Below are 14034 nucleotides of genomic sequence, written 5' to 3'. Positions count from 1 at the left end.
TTCATTTCATTTCATTTCATTTCATTTCATTTCATTTCATTTCATTTTCTTTCACTTTATTTTATATAGAGAGAATGCAAGGGGGAGAGGGACAGAGGGAGGGAGAGAGAGAGAGAAAGAGAGGGAGAATCTTAAGCAGACTCCATGCTCAGCGTGGAGCCCAACTCAGGGCTTGATCCCATGACCCTGGGATCATGACCCGAGCCAAAAACAGCCCAAATGGTCCATATGCAGATGAATGGATAGAGAGGAGGTGGTATATATAGACACAATGGAATATTATTCAGCCATAAAAAAGGAAAGAAATCTTGCCAATTGCAACAACATGGATGGAGCTAGAGAGTATACTGCTAATTGAAATAAGTCAGAGTAAGACAAATACCATATGATCTCACTCATACATGCAGTTTAAGAAAACAAATGAGCAAAGGAATAAAAATCAGAGACAAACTGAGAAACAGACTCTTAACTATAGAGAAAAAATTTGGTGGTTACCAGAGGGGAGGTTGGTGTGGATATAATGGAAATAGGTGGTGGGAATTAAAGAGTATACTTATCATGATGAAAAACATGATAAAATTTAAAAACATGTCAAGGAAAAAGGAAGCCCAAGAACATTCAACCATTCACCCATGCAGACATCTGCTACTATCTTTCCTCTGCTTTTGGTCAGGTGGGATGTGTTGCTTCTACTTCTAGAGCTAGAACAACCGTAGCCCCAAACACACACCTCATGTGGAATTTTGGCTTTTGGCTTATCAGTGCCAAACATGGCCTGGTTGTTTTTTCTCTTTTGACCCCATTTCTTAGCCAGGGTTAAGGGTCTGCTGTATTCCAAGGTTTTGAGAGAGGTTGTGGAGTGAGGATCTGCAGTGTGGATTTGGTCACAGCAAGATTATGGAGATCACTGATGAATACTTACAGGTGATTCATCTGCACAGGGGGTGGAAATATTTTGAGCTAAGGGGGAGAAAAATTACAATGGCCTTATCACAGATCCAAGGACTGAGGCAGAACATTTTATTTATTTATTTTTTAAATGTTTATTTACTTATTTTGAGAGACAGAACAACTGTGGGAGCAGTTTATTTATTTATTTTGAGAGCAGAGAGAGAGAGAGAGAGAGAGAGAGAGAGGGAGAGAAAGAATCCCAGGCAGGCTCTGTGCTGTCAGCACAGAGCCCATGCAGGGCTTAATCTCATAAACTGGGAGATCATGACCTGAGCTGGAATCGAGAGTCAGAGGCTTAACTGACTGAGCCACCCAGGTGCCCCTAAGTTTTCTCACTGTTAAAATCTGTCTTTCAGTTTTTATAGGTTCATAAAAGCACCACACATTTTCAAAGTTTATCCCTAGCTGTATATATTTTTTTGCTATTGCAAATGGGATCTTTTGTCCATTATATTTTCTAATAGGTTGTAGTTGGAGGAAAGCCATTGATTGTTGTAAGCAAATGCTTGCTATATTCTGTAACCTGCTGCCTTTCTGAACTTTAAGTTCTAATAGTTTTTCAAGTGATTCTCTTGGGTTTTCCTCTTTTCATCTCCATTGGTGTCCACGTGCACAGCCCTGTTCCTCCATGAACATACTTTTCTTTGCTATCCTTTTTCTTCTTCCTTTCCTTGAGATCTTTGGGTTCTCGAGGTTTCAGTCCTTCAGCCACTCAATGCATAGTCTTTTCCTTAGAGAATTCATCCACTTTTTGAAAAAGTTTCAGCCTCACTGCCAGTGACTCCCAAGTCTATTTTGAGCTTTGACTCTAATTCTGCATGTGCAAAAGCATGTTGGATTTTCAAGGACTCACAAAATCTGCTTATCTAAGGCTGAACAAATTGGTTACCCTAGGATCCCTTTATGCCAGGTGTGGTATCCACCTCCTAGCTGTACAGGTTTAAAATTTTAAACATTTGTTTCACACTTCCTCTTAGTTAACAATTCCTTTCTTCTCACCCTCAAAATGCCCATATTCATCTATCCTTTCCTTCTAGTCACAATGCGTTCAGGTCATTTTCAATCCCGTGGACCATTCCAACTGCTTTTTCTGAGCTTGAAGTTCAGCAGTTTTTCTTTCTTCCAATCTCCCTTTCTTTGGTTGGTTTGTCAATTCAACATTGAGCTCCTCTTATGTGCCAGGGATTCTGCCTGGTGATAGGAATTTGCAGAGCAGTGACAAGGGCCTGCTGTCAACCAATTGAGATGAGTGGGGGAAGCAGGTCACCCAACAATGACGGTATTGTGTGGTGGGTGCCATGGCACTAGTGTAACACCAGGTGCCACCAGAGTACAAAAAAGGAAGGACTGGGGACAACTCTGCAGAGAGCGTATTTGAGCTGAATCTTCTGGGATTAGTATGAGTTGGCCAGGAATTCAGCCCTCTGAGGTCGTCAACTCTTTGACCAAACTCTTCTTTAGGAAATTTGTATCTCTGCATGCAAATTTTCCACATATCTTACTTTTTAAATACTTAAAAAAAAATTTTTTTTTCAACGTTTATTTATTTTTGGGACAGAGAGAGACAGAGCATGACCGGGCGAGGGGCAGAGAGAGAGGGAGACACAGAATCGGAAACAGGCTCCAGGCTCTGAGCCATCAGCCCAGAGCCCGACGCGGGGCTCGAACTCACGGACCGCGAGATCGTGACCTGGCTGAAGTCGGACGCTTAACCGACTGCGCCACCCAGGCGCCCCTTTAAATACTTTTTTAAAGTTCTTAAAATATTGTTTTCAGGTTTCAATCATTGTAATTCAAGTACAGGATTACATTTCAGCCTACCAAATGACTGTGTTTATTGAGAAATTAAACCTCAGGTATAAATTTGCTAATTATCCCCCTGCCATAGAGGTATAGTCATACCCCAAAAACTATGCTGTCTAGAGTGTTATGATGGCATTTTGGAGATCAACAAGGTTCTCATAGATTTGGTGCTGTCCTAGCCCACCTACAGACCTATAATCTGACAAAGTCAGGTTTATTAACTCATTGCAATGGGGGAGGTTACACACCAAAGGACCAAACATAAGATAAGAGTTAATAGAAGATTTGGGGGAAGGGAGGAAATTTAAATAAAGCAGTATTTTGACAGGCTTGGTGCAAAACAGGCTCATGTGAAGAGATCCATGTTAGGTCTAAACTGTTAAGTGGAGTTTTGTTTCCTTGGAAACTATAGAGTTTAGATGTGGAATGCTGTGCCTACAACCTCTTTTCTGAAGCTTTGCACCTAGATTGTAAACCGACTGCTTTTGTGTGTCTAAGAATGGAATGTTTCCTTCTTACTGATATAATTTTAAATAGCAAAATTTCTGATAATCTATGACTCTGATAATCTAACCTCTGAAGAGAACAAAAGCTTTCAGTGAGGTAGAAAGGAGAAGTCAGGCAAAGAAGGGGGTTTTGATACTTTACTGCTATCATGTGTCATTGGGAGAGATCCTTTTCTCTTTATTATGTGGCCGTCTTCATCTGTAACTGTTATCCTAGCTTGGGCAATGGCAAGGCAGATTTTTCATTTTCACAGTCCTGCTGAATTTTGGCCTTTTCAATGCACTCATCACAATAAAGCAGGATCTGTGGACAGGAGATGGGGGGGGGGTGTCTAATGAAGGCAGGTGTTAGTGAGGCCTGTGGCTGACGGAGCTGCTTCCCCCCGAGTTAGTAAGGAATTGCATCTAATCACTTGTTAAGCGTCTGGGCTGTGAGCTTCCTGAGCCCTGAGCCTTTCAAAGATTCCCTTGGTGCTGCTAGTTCCTGGTGCTTAATGGCTGGCAAGTGAACTCACAGAGTCATCAGGATCGCTCACCTCCAGTTTTTACCAATCTGTTATTCTTTAACATCTCCAAGGTGGAGGTAGCGGGTGCTACCTCTCTCCTGAGCAGTGTGTCCCCAGAATCCCAAGTGCTTTTAACCCCCCGTGTTGCTTAATCAGTGAAGGAGGGGGTTGGGGTGTCATTTGCATATGTGTCAAAATCAGGTAATTCAGAGTCTTCGTGCAGAGCCTTAAGTCATGTTCTGAGCTTCTTGCGGAATCTCTGGCCCAGCCTTTAAAAACATTGGTGGAGGTGAGACACCAACCCTCCCTCCTAGCATAAGCTGCCCTGGGAAAGTGCAATGATGCTTTCCTGGAACATCCTTACATAAAATGCAAATGGGTAAGCAATAGTCATGGAGTTTTCAACTCAGAGAGTTTAAAAGAAGCGGTATCATATTTAGATGAATTCTTAGCTTCTTGAGCTACCTTTACTGGGTGTGTAATCTGTCTGTGTTATAGGAGTAGTCAACATGAATCACTTTTTTTCTTAAATTTTTTTTTTTTTTTTTTGAGAGATAGAGAGAACGCATGTACAGGAGGGACAGAGGGAGAGGGAGAGAGAACCTTAAGCAGGCTTCTTGCCCAGTGTGGAGCCTGATGCTGGGCTCCATCTCACCACCATGAGATCATGACCTGAGCTGAAATCAAGAGTGTGCTGCTTAACCGCCTAACTGATTGACATCCAGGTGCCCCAATCACTTTCTTTTAAGTTTATTTTTTTTCAGTAATCCCTATACCCAACATGGGCCTGAAACTTATGTGCTTTTTTTTTTTTTTAATTTTTTAATGTTTAGTTTGGAGAGAGAGAGACAGAATGTGAGTGGGGGAAGGATGGAGAGAAAGGGAGACACAGAATCCAAAGCAGGCTCTAGGCTCTGAGCTGTCAGCACAGAGCCCCACCGTGGGGCTCAAACTCATGAATGGTGAGATCATGACCTGAGCTGAAGTCAGATGCTTAACCGATTGAGCCACCCAGGCACCCCCACATGCTCTTCTGATTGAGCCAGCCAGGCACCCCTAACATGAGTCACTTAAAAGGCCCTCAACAGAGTCACTTCTTCTTGGGTTTTTCTTTAAAATAATTTTTTTTTAATGTTTGTTTATTTTTGAGAGAGACAGAGAGAGACAGAGAGAGGGAGACAGGTTTCGAAGCAAGCTCTGCACTGACAGCAGAAAGCCAGATATAGGGCTTGAACTCTAGGACCATGAGATCCTGACCTGAGTGGAGTGGAGGTCGGTTGCTTAACTGACTGAGCCAACCAGGTGCCCCTCTTTTTTTTTTTTTTCCTATAAAATTTTTTTATTTTGAGAGAGAGTGAGTGAGACCACATGAGTGGGGGAGGGACAGAGAGAGAGGGAGACAGAGAATCCCAAGCAGGCTTTGTGCTGTCAGCATAGAGCCTGATGTGGGGCTTGATCCCAGGAACCATGAGAACACGACCTGAGATGAAACCAAGAGTCAGACATTTAACCCACTAAGGCACCCAGGAGCCCTCTTCTTGGATTTTTAAATTGCCAGATAGGGTGTGCTTAACGCAGGGTTCTTATGCACATGCAGAAATGCCAGCTTTTGCAGGACTCTAGGTACTAGGACCAGAGTGATCTTCTTTCTCTTTTTAATGTAGTAAGCAGCTTTATAAAGGAACTTCAGCTTTTAAGTGTTAAACTTTTGGTTCAGAAATATTTTATCAAATCAAATGTAGTGGTCTCTGCTTACTAACCATGTGCATCCACAATATAACCATAATGCACCCATTGCCAAGGCAGTTTTCTGTTACATAACGACATGATAAATAATTCATAGGGAGGATTAGAGTCTGTCAAAATATACCTTGTGCCTTTATTAGCTTTTGCCTGGAGATCTCAAGAGAGATTTATACAGATGATCTGGACTTGCACAAAAAGTGTCCTTTGCCAATGTGTCTTGAGTAAAAGAATGATCTTTGTCCTTAGATAATATATAAAATTTTGCCCTTTATCATTGCAAATCTTAGAATTTAAAAAAATTTTTGGAATTTTTAGAATTTAAGTTTTTATCAAGTTAATGTATAAACTGGTTTAAGAATAGTATTAACATACACACAAACCAGTGTTTCCTACCTCTAGCTACAATGCTGCTACCCAGAGGCATATCCTTCCAATTTAGTTGTTTTTTCTGGTATTTACTTCTCCTATCTAAATAATATGCTTATACCATGGATTCTTGATTCATCAACTTTAGATGATAGTGTTTACTTTCTATTTGGTCAACAAAGACCTAGAGCTCTCTCATACCCTGAGTCTCCTCTCAGTATGAATATAGCACAGAGTTTTGTTTTTTTTTTAAATTTTTTAATGTTTATTTATTTTTGAGAGACAGAGACAGAGTGTGAGTGGGAGGAGGGTCAGAGAGAGAGGGAGAGACAGAATCCAAAGCAGTCTCCAGGGTCTGAGCTGTCAGCACAGAGCCTGACACGGGCCTTGAACCCACAAACTGTGAGATCATGATCTGAGCCGAAGTCGGATGCTCAACCAACTGAGCCACCCAGGCGCCCCTGCACAGGTTTTCTTTTTAAAATCAGTATTAAGTGATTGTACTACTACGGCTGAACTAAGCTGTGTAAGATGGTTACACTTCCTTTTTTCTACATTTTGTTTTTTCCTGAAGTTAAAAATTGCCTTTACTTTCTTTATTTGCTTAATTTTCTTGAACATCTAAGCACGTCTTCCCACGTCTTTAACTGCTTTTCCATGAATCATTCCATATGGTCAAACCTGTCAGTTAATCTGTCCCTTCCATGTTTTCCTAGAAACCACCCTCCTGAAATCCTTGATCTTACTCAACCCTCAGTAGCTCTGCCTTACACTTACCATTCTGGGACTTCCCTTTTGCCATAATATGGGGAATTCTCTTTATTTCTCACCTTTGTTGAATCTTGCTTCTGGGATTCTATGTCTTACTCATTTTTGGCTTAATCCTTCATTTTTTGCCAGAGCATATCCTTCAATACCTGAGAAAGGGTATATGGGACCTAATATGTAAAAACATACTGTATTCTTTTGTCAAATTTAATTGAAGTTTTGGCCAGTTAAGAACCTTGATGAGAAGTAATTGCACTAAGAATTTTAAAGACATTGTTGTCTGTATTCTAACATCCGGGGTTGCTATCAGAATTCAGATGTCATTTTGATTTCTTTTCTTTGCACATGACAGAAGCAAGTACTGTTTCTGCCCATTTGTAACCCCTCCCGATCCTCTTTTCCTGTGTGCTACATGCTTCTTACCGTACATGCCCAGGAAGCTTTGCCCGGGGGCTTTCTCTAGCCCCAAGAAGCCTGCAAAGGCCATGCCCTCTGCATGATGAAGTGCTGGGCAGTTTTAGTGCCTTCAACCAACGATTAAGCAGGGGGGTACTGCCCTTTGGGTGGGACATCTCTGAAGTGTGTTCTACCCTGTGTCCAAAAGATGTCTTGTGGGACTGAGCCTTAGTTGTCCACGTTAAAGCTTCTTTTCTCTCTCTGTCTCACTACTTCTCTACTAAGGTTTCTTTGCGATCATCCTTCAAATAAACTGTTTGTACTCAGATTGGAGATGTGCTTCTGGGGATACTTAACCCAGGACAGGGCCTATGTTTCATTCCACCTCTCTTCTCTTTTTTCCATGATGTTCTGAAATGTCAGTGATGTGTCCTTAGCTGAGTTTTGTTTGTTTGTTTGTTTGCCTCATAGTATGTGTCACTCAGATGATCCATTCAATCTGGATCTTCAGTTGTAGAAGTGTTTTCTTTATTTCTTTATAATTTCCTTCAGACTAGGCTCTGTTCTCTTTTAAGATCTCTTGTCAGATGTAGGACCTTCTGGCCTTATTCTTATTTTTTAGGTTTTCTTAAGAAAATGAACGGATAAGGGCACCTGGTGGCTCACTTGGTTAAACGTCTGACTCTTCATATCGGCTCAGGTCATGATCTCATGGTTTGTGAGTTTGAACCCCTCATCAGGCTCTGCGCTGACAGCATGGAGCATGCTTGGGATTCTCTCTCCTTCTCTCTCTGCCCCTACCCCACTGTGTTTTCTCTCTCTCTCTCAAAATAAATAAAACAAATAAACTTAAAAAAAAAAAAAGACAACTAATGGATATAAACTTGTTCATCTGTTTGTCTTTATTCCAGCTAGGACAGGTATCGTCTCGTTGTCATTTTGTTTTTTTCTGGGAGATTTTCTCAACTTAATCTTCTAGTATACTCATCTTGTTTTTTATTTTGGGCTTTATTTATTCATTTATTACATAGATCCCTTTTTTTTTTTCCCTGATTGTTATTTTTATAACATCCTTTTCTTGATTTATGAATGTTATTTCTTTTAGGACTCTGGAGATAACGGTTCGAAGTTTTCTTATCCTTTGAGTTTTTTCTTTTTGTTGATTTGTTTGGGTGTCTGTCTTTTGTGTAGGAAGCTTCCCACATAAGGTCCAGTGATCCATGACTCTTCCATGACACTGAAGGATGAGGCGCTAAGCTAATTGGATGATCCGTGCATACTGGTGAATTTTACTATACTTGAGAGACTTAAAAGTCTACTATTTAGGGGGTGCCTGGGTGGCTCAGTGAGTCAAGTGCCCAGCTTCAGCTCAGGCCATGATCTCGCGGTTCCTGAGTTCAAGCCTCACGTCGGGCTCTGTGCTGACAGCTCAGAGCCTGGAGCCTGTTTCGGATTCTGTGTCTCCCTCTCTCTCTGCCTCTCCCCAGTTCATGCTCTGTCTCTGTCTCTTTCTCTCTCTAAAAAATAAATAAGCATAAAAAAATTAAAAAGAAAAAGTCTACTATTTAAGATCAGAAGTAGAATACCTCTGTTTTCAGTTGGTACCCGTACTATGTGCTGCACCTAATATTACAAGCCTGAAGCCTCTCTGCTTCAATATCTCCAGAGAGTAAATTTACTGTGTGCTGCAGGGTTTCAGGAAAAGGAAGGTCGTTTGGCTTTCCAGGGTGGTGATGAGGCCTGATGTCAAATAGCTCCTTATACAGCCTTTCAACCAATACTCTTGTCCCCAGCCTCTTATCTCATTCTCACCTCTCTCACAGAGCCCAGTATTTCCAATTCCTGATGTGACCCCAAATTCTCAGTTTTGGATTTTCCTACGTACAGGATATACAGAAAAGTGACTGAACTAAGGAAACCATCGTGTTGGAGATATTTCAAGATTTAAATAGCAAATATAGGACTGACCACTAGATCTTATATTGCAATATCCTAGTTCACAATCTCACCGTCTACTACCTGAATTGCATTGTCCAGATTATACCCCATGTAACCTTAGTGTTTCGCCCAGTATTAATAGATGTTCTATCACAACCACCATCATAACAACAGAGATGCTTTGGTCTACTAAGTTTGGGACCCACTGGGTTGAACAAAGAGCACCTAATATGCTGACATGCACGATAACTCTCCAAGAAGGACCCCCACCCTTTCTTTTGAGAACACCAGTATTTCTTGCAACACGAGATTTCATATAACTTCCTAATGGGGCTTTTCCTGCTGCCATCTCTCTTGTCCTAAATGCATGATTTATATTGTTGCCACACTTTTATTTCTGACTCGAGCCAATCTTGGCATGTCAGTTCTCAGAAAGCTTCCCCATTTTTGTGAAACTTGCAGTCCATACTCAAGATTTTCAAGACCTTCCATGTTTTGACTAACAGATTTTCCTAACCACTCTTCCACCATTTACTTCACGCACCTGCATGTTTCAGCCAAATTAGTTGCTAGTTTTACTTCATGCTCACAGAGTCCTGCTCCTGCTCTTCCTTTACTCCAGTGCTTTTCTCTTACCTCCCATTATCTTCCATGAAGTCTTCTCTGATCTACTTTCCTGTTTGCCATTCATGTTGGCATGACTTACTTCCTCCTCTGTGATTCTACCATTTTGCTCGTGGTTCTGTTAGACCTATTGCCATCAGCCTTTTAGCTTGTTGTCTCACTGGTGGAGTCTAAGACCCCTCGGGGTAAGACACTGTCTACTCACCTAGTAATTCTAGCATGTCTTATATTGGGTAAATACTCAATGAATTCAATTCTAAAAGAATTAGAGACGGAACCACTTTTTTGGGATTTCATGTTATACAGTAAGAGATTGCTATAGTTAACGTTATTGAGGAGTTGATTTTTCAATTTCTAGGTTATCTGCACACCTTATTATTTTTTTCCCCCATCTAAATGGCTTTTCAGCAGCTTCATCCCTTGCAGATCAGGGTGAACAGAAACAGAATGAGATTATTATAAGGTTTGTGGCTATTTAGCAATTTTTTTTAAACGTTTATTTATTTTTGAGACAGAGAAAGACAGAGCATGAACAGGGGAGGGGCAGAGAGAGAGGGAGACACAGAATATGAAACAAGCTCCAGGCTCTGAGCAGTCAGCACAGAGCCCGACGCCGGGCTTGAACTCACGGACCATGAGATCATGACCTGAGCCGAAGTCGAACGCTTAACCGACGAAGCCACCCAGGCGCCCCTATTTAGCAATTTTTAAAATGTGAAGTATTTAATTGGAAAAAAAAGATTGAACTTGGGGTTTTAGATTCCATTCATTTTATTTGCGCATTCCTACCCCTCACTGGCAAAAATAATCAAGATCTAACTGCATGTCACCACATGCATCTTTTATTTATTAAGCCACTGAGATGCTAGCCTCAGACTCTTTCTCATTTATACCCTAAACTGGGAGAACATTGTGACAGTAAGAGCTAAAAGGAATCTAAAATTAGGTAGACTTTGGGGCGCCTGGGTGGCTCAGTCGGTTGAGCGGCCGACTTCAGCTCAGGTCACGATCTCGCGGTCCGTGAGTTTGAGCCCCGCGTCGGGCTCTGTGTTGACAGCTCGGAGCCTGGAGCCTGTTTCGGATTCTGTGTCTCCCTCTCTCTGACCCTCCACCGTTCATACTCTGTCTCTCTCTGTCTCAAAAATAAATAAACGTTTAAAAAAAAATTAGGTAGACTTTATTTTATTTATTTATTTATTCATTCATTCATTCATTCATTCATTCATTTATTTAGTGTTTATTTTTGTGACAGAGAGAGACAGAGCATGAGCAGGGGAGGGCAGAGAGAGAGGGAGACAAAGAATCCTTAGCAGGCTCCAGGCTCTGAACTGTTAGCCTAGAGCCCAATGCAGGGCTCAGACCCATGAACCGTGGGATTATGACTTGAGCCCAAGTCGGCTGCTCAACCAACTGAGCCACCCAGGCACCCCTAGACTTTATCTTTTTAAAGGAGTGTTATAAATTTGAGTGTCATAAATGAAAACACCCACAAAATCTTACTCTGATTGATATTCAGATCAATGTGGTTAACTGTAAGGTAGAAAATTCATCAGAAAGATTTTATGATAATTCAAAATGTGAAAATAGTAGTTTGTTCATCCTGTAGGATGCCTGTATAATCAGTTTAGGCTCTTCACTTGCTAGTGCTGAGGAGACATGATGAGTGAGAGGATGGGCCTCCTGGTCAGTCTTGCAAGTTGGCTGTCTTCTTGAAAAGTTTTATTCTATGACACCCTTTCTTGGTTTTCTGCCTGTGTCTCTGGCCTTTCCTTGTCAGTTTCTTATTGGTTCTTCCATCCGTTTTTTACTTTCCTGGGTCTTTGGGCTCCAGTACATGCATCTAATGGCCTATATGGTTTCTCTACCTTGGGGTCTCATAGACATCTCAAACCCATCATGGCCACTCAGCTCTCCTGGTGTCTCCCTCCTGCCTCAGCACACTTTAGTTGGGTACTTTCTATTTACCCTGCAGGCTTTCCCTTTATTTATGTAACAAATACTAACTGAATGCCTAATATATGCTTAAAAGACTCATCCTCAGAGATTCGTCCAATGCACCAGATCAGGTTAGGTGCCTCTGTTATCAGGGAAACCATGTTTTTCCTGTTAGAGCACTTATTACAGTGGAAGTTACATGATTTTAAAACATTTCAGGGGAAAAAAAAATTAAAAAAAAAAAAAAAAAGTGGGGCGCCTGGGTGGCGCAGTCGGTTAAGCGTCCGACTTCAGCCAGGTCACGATCTCGCGGTCTGTGAGTTCGAGCCCCGCGTCGGGCTCTGGGCTGATGGCTCAGAGCCTGGAGCCTGTTTCCGATTCTGTGTCTCCCTCTCTCTCTGCCCCTCCCCCGTTCATGCTCTGTCTCTCTCTGTCCCAAAAATAAATAAACGTTGAAAAAAAAAATTAAAAAAAAAAAAAACATTTCAGGGGCGCCTGGGTGGCTCAGTTGGTTAAGCCTCTGACTTCGGCTCAGGTCATGATCTCATGGTTTGTGAGTTCTAGCCTTGCGTCAGGCTCTGTGCTAACAGCTCAGAGCCTGGAGCCTGCTTCCGATTCTGTATCTCACTCTCTCTCTGCCCCTCCCCCGCTCATGCACTGTCTCTGTCTCTCTCTTTCTCTCAAAAATAAAACACTAAAAAAAAGTGTTGATCACACTAAACTTAAGATCCACAGGGTAGAAATAATGTCTACTTATCACTGTATCCCCAGTGCCTAGGATCGTGCTTGGCACAGAGCAGGTGCTCAATAAATGTTGCAGAAAGCATGAACGTAAAAGGATTCAATGGAACTTCCTATAATCTAGTTGACGAAAGACAAGTTTTTTACGTATAACATGTTTGAGAAACAAAGTTGAAGTGATTAGACTAATCAAGATCCTATCTGATCTTGAGACTCTATGATTCTTTTTTTTTTTTTTTTAAATTTTTTTTAACGTTTTATTTATTTTTGAGACAGAGACAGAGCATGAACTGGGGAGGGTCAGGGAGAGGGAGACACAGAATCTGAAACGGGCTCCAGGCTCTGAGCAGTCAGCACAGAGCCTGACACCGGGCTTAAACTCACGGACCACGATATCGTGACCTGAGCCGAAGTCGGCCGCGCAACCGACGGAGCCACCCAGGTGCCCCGAGACTCTATGATTCTTATCCTCTATCCAAGTTAATGTAGAACACTCTATACATTCTTTTTTTTTTCTTTTTAAATTTTTATTTAAATTCTAGTTAGTTAACATACAGTGCAATATTGGTTTCAGGAGTAGAATTTAGTGATTCATCACTTACATGTAACACTCAATGCTCATCACAAGTGCCCTCCTTAATACCCATCACCCATGTAGCCCATCCCCCACCCACCTCCCTCCATCAACCCTCAGTTTGTTTTCTGTTGTTTAGAGTCTCTTATGGTTTGTTTCCTTCTCTTTTTATTTTTTTTCTCCTTCTCATAAGTTCATTTGTTTTGTTTCTTAATTTCCACATATGAGTGAGACCATATGGTATTTGTCTTTCTCTGACTTATTTTGCTTAACATAATACACCTTAGCTCCACCCACGTCATTACAAATGGCAAGATTTCATTCTTTTTGGTGGCTGAGTAATATTCCATTGTACATAAATATACCACATCTTCTTTATCCATTCATAAATTGATGGAAATTTGGGCTCTTTCCATACTTTGGCTATTGTTGATAGTGCTGCTATAAATATTGGGTGCATGTGCCCCTTTAAGTCAGCACTCCTGTATCTTTTGGGTAAATACCTAGTAGTGCAATTGCTGGGTTGTAGGGTAGTTCTAGTTTTAGTTTTTTCTTTTAAGTTTATTTATTTATTTTTGAGAGAGGGAGAGAAAGAGAGAGAAAGAGAATCCTAAGCAGGCTCCACACTGCCAGCACAGAGCCTGATGTGGGGCTTGAACCCCGAGACCATGACCTGAGCCAAAACTAAGAGTCAGCTGCTCAACTAACTGAGCCACCCAGGCACCACTGTCCATTTTTAATTGGTTATTTGTTTGTTTGTTTGTTTTTTGTATTGAATTGTATTAGTTCTTTACATATTTTGGATATCAGATATGTCATTTGCAAATATCTCCTCCCATTCAGTAAGTTGTCTTAGTTTCATTGATTATTTCCTTTGCTGTGCAGAAAGTTTTTATTTTGGTGTAGTCCCAATAGTTTATTTTTGCTTTTATTTCCCTTGCCTGAGGAGACATATCTAGAAAAATGTTGCTGTGACTGAGGTCAAAGAGGTTGCTGCCTGGGTTCTCTTCTAGGATTTTGATGGTTTCCTGTCTCCCATTTAGCTCTTTCACCCATTTTTAAAAAGTTTATTTATTCTGTGGGGGGGCGGGTAAAGGGAAAGAGAGAGAGAGAGAGAGAGAGAGAGAGAGAGAGAGAGAAAATGAAGAGGCGGGGAAGGGGCAGAGAAAGAAGGAGAGAG

Source organism: Herpailurus yagouaroundi, unplaced genomic scaffold, assembly GCF_014898765.1.
Source record: "Herpailurus yagouaroundi ecotype Mexico unplaced genomic scaffold, PumYag 141, whole genome shotgun sequence".
Taxonomy (NCBI): domain Eukaryota; kingdom Metazoa; phylum Chordata; class Mammalia; order Carnivora; family Felidae; genus Herpailurus; species Herpailurus yagouaroundi.
This window is presented reverse-complemented; position numbering follows the sequence as displayed.